A 5,876-nucleotide genomic window follows, 5' to 3' on the forward strand; every position below is an offset into this window, starting at 1 on the left:
AAGATATTTTAACTTTTATTTCTGTGCAGAAGGTTCTAAATGTATATTTCCTTGAAACTTGTTTTTGAATTCTGGAAAGTGTCAAGATGTGAAATAAAGATAATGTTTATTTATCACACATAATGAAAAGCCCAACATCCTTGATATTACAAGATGACATAATGGCGGGAATACGTGGTTACCGAGTGCTCACATTTTTTACGGTTTTAATCAGTTTTGTAAATGCCAGTCCGAAAATAATTACCCCCGGGAGTTCTCTTATTCACAAGCCTCTGTAAGGATGTACAATCCTATTTAACAACACAAAGGAACTATCGGAAGTTGTTAATGATGGCTGAATGAAAATCTCTTTTTTTCAATATATTATATACTGTTTTAGTTTGCTGTTTCCTTTTATGCAAATTTTCAGCCTTTCATCTGGATTACTACCAATGTTGGCTTTTTGTTAAATTTTTATTTTTTGTTTTGTCTTTGGAAAGATTCATTTTTAGTTCGTCTTCTTAAACCTTTTTTGTTTGTATACTTTGTAACTTATTCAATGTAAACTGCTATATATTATTTATTTAATTATCATATTTTTCCTTATTTGACATTTAACAGTTATAGTGCTTCTTAACAATTCTTAATGCTGATGTATGAATATAATGCTTAAATTTTATAGTGAAAAACTTTTGTTTGACTTGTATTTAATTCTTAACTTCTGAAACTCACAGTCTAGCTATACAGTATGTGTGTAAATATGTATTGTTGTTTTTTGCATGCTTACCTTATGATATTTTATTTTGTCTGTAATAATCGGTTTAAGAGCTCTGTAGAGCTCATGTTATTTGTTACTATTGTATACAGTATCGACTTTAAATAAAATTTACTTACTTACCTTCGCCAATTTAAAAGCCGAGATTTGCTACGCAACCCGGCTAATAAAATACCATATAAATAAGAATTTTAATATTGAATAAGTAGTTTTGAAGTATTAGGGTTTAAGCTTCTGGAAGGGAGAAAAAATAAAAAGTGTTTAACGTTCCGTTAGAATTTTTTTTTTTACCCATATCGAGACGTCACCAGCTGTAGCTTAGCGCTCAGACGGCCGTTTCACTAAACGATCAAAGATCGTAAACGTGGCACGTACGACAGTTTCACTAAAAGTGACGACTTGAGAATTACGACCAATATTGATCGTAACTCTACGAGTGGTCTAGGACTATTGCAAGTGCTCCCACATGCACTTAAATGAGCAATATGGCCGCCATATTGGCCCTGACCGATATCATTTTAGGTGATTTTTGTTCACACTGCAGGTAGAGGAAGAAAACAATCACAATGACTTGTAGTCTGGTTTAGCACGAAAATATTGTGCAGCCCGCGCCCGAATTTGAAATTAATTCCGACGAGATTTCCTTCTTTGCTCACTGAACTACAGAAATGCCAATCGATCAAAAATAAATTGAAAGGCAATAAATTCATCCCTTCACTCATACATTTCTACTATTATTCATTACTAATTAAAAACGTGAGGGGTGATGACAGATAATATATTGAAAACAGTTATTCCCAAAGGGGGGGGGGGGGTGCCATATGTGCCTGTGTCACCTTTAGTGTATATATGTGTATTAATATTAGGCAGAATTTTCAAAATATTAATTCTTATAGACATGTTCAGTAAATAAAACATTTTTTCGGTCGGTAACGGTTAACTTACATCCGAGACTGATCACATTTATGATTTATCATTATACATTTGATGCAACTGACTAAATGCATATACATTCAAATGATAAACAATACAGATGTCTGGGAAAATATTATATTTTCACAATTTAGTAATGGGGGTGGGGTTAAAATCCCAATTTTGCAAGTGGATCGTCTCTGTAGAGTTTTATGAAGGTCGTTAGAAATTGAATATGATGGATAAACTATATATGTACAAGAAACGAATGGGTCGTGATCGGACCCTTGGGGCTTCGACCCCTTGTTATGAAGTGCAATAGGGTCTGTAAGACTCGTTTACTTTCACTTTATAACTTCCGGGTACATCAGCGTTCGTAGTAACCTTGTCAGACTATGGTATACTGATTTGCGATCGATTGTACTCATCGGACTGCTATCGCCGTTTAAACGGTGGAATTTTGTGTTTATTCACTGACGTCATGCGCAAAGAAATCGAATGTAGAGGCTGCGACTTAATTCAAGTGATGCTTCAGATGTCGGTGTTAGGGCCGTTTAAACGGCGATAGTATTGTATTAATCATGGTATATTTGTACATGAAAATAATCTTCAGATAACTGAATCCTCGAGTCTGGGAAGATAGATCCACGAAATGAAGTAGTAAGAGGTATGTGTCGCACCAACTGGTGTCGCTGAATTCCCACCTTTCAATATAAAGTCCGCTCTGACTGAGACTGACTCTCCCCTGCACATGTCACAATAGAAAAGCGGGGGTAAGAGTAAGAGGAATCTCGTATAAAGCTGTTACCTGCTTCTCTATTGAGGACCATTTATTGATTACACTGATGGAGCTTAGACTGAATTATCGTGACATGGACTTGGCACAAGCAGAGCCACAGTTTCAAACATTATAAACATGTATGTATCAGTCCTTCACGATTTTTTTGACGAGGTTCTTAAAGCAGTGGGTATTCCTAGTCAGTTTAAGTGTAAGGGGTCAATGCCAAAGTCCTTTGAGGAATTCGCTTCTTCTCGCATTGTTATGGATGCTAAAGAGGCTATCCAAGATGTTCCCTCAGATATGAACTCTCAGTCACTTTCTTAAAGTAGCAGACACACTGTAAAGGCTGTCATAGTGTGTTTTCCCAAATGGGGCATTGGTGTATTCTTCCGAGCTGTTCCCTTGTCTCTGCTTCAGATGCTGCAATTGTAGATCATTGTGGAATACTACACCAGCTTCAAGCAGGATATTTTATATTAGCATATAAGGGTTTTAACATCTTTGACAAACTTCCAGTTGGTGTTTCCTTGAATATTCCACCATTTTTATCAAGTAAGGCACATTTCACAAAGGAAGAAGCGAAGTTGTGCTACAAAATAGGCAAAGCAAGGATTCATGTAGAGAGAGCGAATGAAAGAATTAAGAACTATGAGATATTGAACCATATACCAGCTCAGTAGAGATGTGTGGACAAAAATATTTCAAATATGTTGTTGTCTTGTTAACCTTCAAGCACCACTGCTAAAAGAAATTGCTGATAAATATGAGATTTAAAGTTGCAAAAGATACATAAAATGTTTCTTAAAGTACAATCATGTAGGAGGCCACTCGTGCTAAACCGGAAGCCGGATTTTATCGTTATCGGTTTTAACTTTTACATTGTGAAAGATAGAACCGGTTGAAATATGGAAACGCACGGTATCAGATACAAATGAAAATTTGTTTTAAAAATCACACCATAAGCAGATACATGCATTTTGAAACGGGCGATTGGCGATTACAGAACACCACTGTGACGACGTAGAGTCGATCTAGGATGTTTTCGCCCCTGCTTCAATTTGTCACCTAGACCATTCATATACGGTAAGTTGATCAGAATTTAAATACATTCTCATATACGGTAAGTTGATCAGAATTAAAATACATTCCATTGTATCTTGCTTAACATCTCGCTGGAGAATTTTTCACTCATATGGAGACGTCACCAAGACCGGCGAAGGGCTTCAAATTTAGGCCTATGCTCGGCGCTTACTGCCATTGAACAGTGAGTGTTCTTTGGCGTGCCACACCTACTGTGTCAAGGGACATCCGTTTTTAAGGTCATCTCCGAGGACCTGTGACATTCACACCTAATGCCGAGCGTTTGGTGATGGAATTAGATGTGTTATGTAAAATTATATCTGTATCCTTTACGCAGCATGGTCACTGTGCCCAGGGCCTGTATGTGAAGGGCTAATTTTGTTTTAGGTGTGAGCCTTCCTCATACATGAGAACATATTAAGCACAGGTAGAACAATATGTGTTTGTGAAACACAAATGCCCCCGATAATGGTCAATGCCAAAGATGGCCAAGGTCACAAGGACAAATATCTTGGTAGCAGTAGAAAGATTTTGTCATAAGAAATTCTCATGTGCAACTTGAAAGCTCTAACATTTACCATTTAAAAGTTATTACCAATGTCATTTTTTTAAAAGTAGGTCAAATATCAAGGTCAAAAGGTTTAGGACCCGCAGAATGGTCTTGTCACAAGGGATACGCATGTGGAATATCAAAGCTCTAGCACTTACTGTTGAAAAGTTACTATCAAGGATAAAGTTTTCAAAAAGTAGGTCAAACTCCAAGGTCAAGGAGTAAAAAATATTGTTACCCACGGAAAGGTCTTGTCACAAGGAATACTCATGTGAAATATCAAAGCCTTAGTACTTACTGTTCAAAACTTTTTAGCAAGGTTAAAGTTTTCAAAATGTGGGTCAAACTCAAAGGTCAAGGGTAAAAAATGTTGGTACCCACGGAAAGGTCTTGTCACAAGGAATACTCATGTGAAATATCAAAGCTCTAGCACTTACTGTTGAAATTTAGGCCTATGCTCAGCGCTTATGGCCTTTGAGCAGGGAGAGATCTTTATCGTGCCACACCTGCTGTGACACGGGACCTCGGTTTTCATTTTAGATAGTTTATTATTTGTTTTGTAAACAAAGATTGTGGTATGTTATTGTTTACGAAATTTTCAAAAGAAATGGATATCAATCCAAATTGATTATATCTTTCACATTTTAAGCATTCTTTGGGTAAAATCTGTTATCTAAATGATAAAATTTGCGACTATGCAAAATACGCGACTTTCAAGATACGGATACACTTACTTTTATAGCGCGTTGAACGTAATTTGTAGGGCATGTCACTTCCGGATTACAATAACAACTAAGTAATCAAGCATGTGATACTTCATTTGCTATCAAATTCCTGCATTTAAATGCTATCTTTGAAAGTAAAGAATCACCACAACCATTTTATAGGAAAATGCATTTGATTAAATTATGTAAGTTGGCGATGGAAATAAATATAAGCAATATCTTGAGGATATCAGTAAAACTGCACGCATTGCATCCAATGATACCATATAAATGCGCTTTTTTCCTTCCATGTAAATTACTCCCAGGTACTAAGCACCAATAGTGACTTGGATCTTCATCGTAGAACAGCGCATAGCTCTTTACGGACTGTCTGCTAGCGAAACACCATTCGTATCAATGTCAACTTTGCCCTACAATTGGTTATTCAATGTTCCTTGTAGATTGTTGGTTATTATCACGTGACTGTGGTGTATAAACGTCAAATATAATCGGTCGTTCCGGCACATCCCGAAAGTTCCGTATTAAAAATGAGTTATATTTTTAATGTTTCACATCAAAAATGATTTTTTAAAAAAAAATCGTGAACCAGTCCCTTTTAATTCCATTCAAGCATAAATTCTATGTTAGCCTTTTAGCTATTTCATATACCTCTGGTGTGTCCAGGGGTCCGTGTTTGCCCAACTATCTATTTTGTATTGCTTGTAGGAGTTATGAGATTGATCACTGTTTGTTATCTTCACCTTGCATGTGATAGGCCTACAGATAATTGTATATTGTACCAGGTGTAGATCTAATTTCAAATTCAGTTAGCTTAAACATATCTAGTTCGATTAAAAGCACGTTCGAATTAAAAAGGCTATGTTTTGGGAAAATTGTTAAAAAAATAATAATTTTTTTAGGGGGAGGGGGGGGGGCTTTTATTCATTGGGTAGGATCATAAAATCATTTTTATTAAATCTTACCATGCAAAATATTTAGCAAGCGCCTGTTGGTACATTCATCCACAAAAGCCACCGTTGATTGATTGATTGGGGTTTTACGCCGTTTTGGCAATATTTCAGCCATTTTACGGCG

The 5,876-nt window shown here is 36.2% G+C and overlaps 1 long non-coding RNA gene across 1 annotated transcript in view; it reads left to right on the forward strand.

The window, feature by feature from the left end:
* The window catches only part of LOC130054772 (uncharacterized), a 5,001-nt gene extending 3,708 nt beyond the window's left edge, over nucleotides 1–1,293 (forward strand). The window contains exon 5 of the long non-coding RNA XR_008803102.1: nucleotides 1–1,293. This exon is cut by the window's left edge and continues 1,122 nt beyond it. This is a non-coding gene — a long non-coding RNA (uncharacterized LOC130054772).
* Nucleotides 1,294–5,876: the final 4,583 nt, after the last annotated feature.

Source organism: Ostrea edulis, chromosome 5 (genome assembly GCF_947568905.1).
Source record: "Ostrea edulis chromosome 5, xbOstEdul1.1, whole genome shotgun sequence".
NCBI lineage: Eukaryota > Metazoa > Mollusca > Bivalvia > Ostreida > Ostreidae > Ostrea > Ostrea edulis.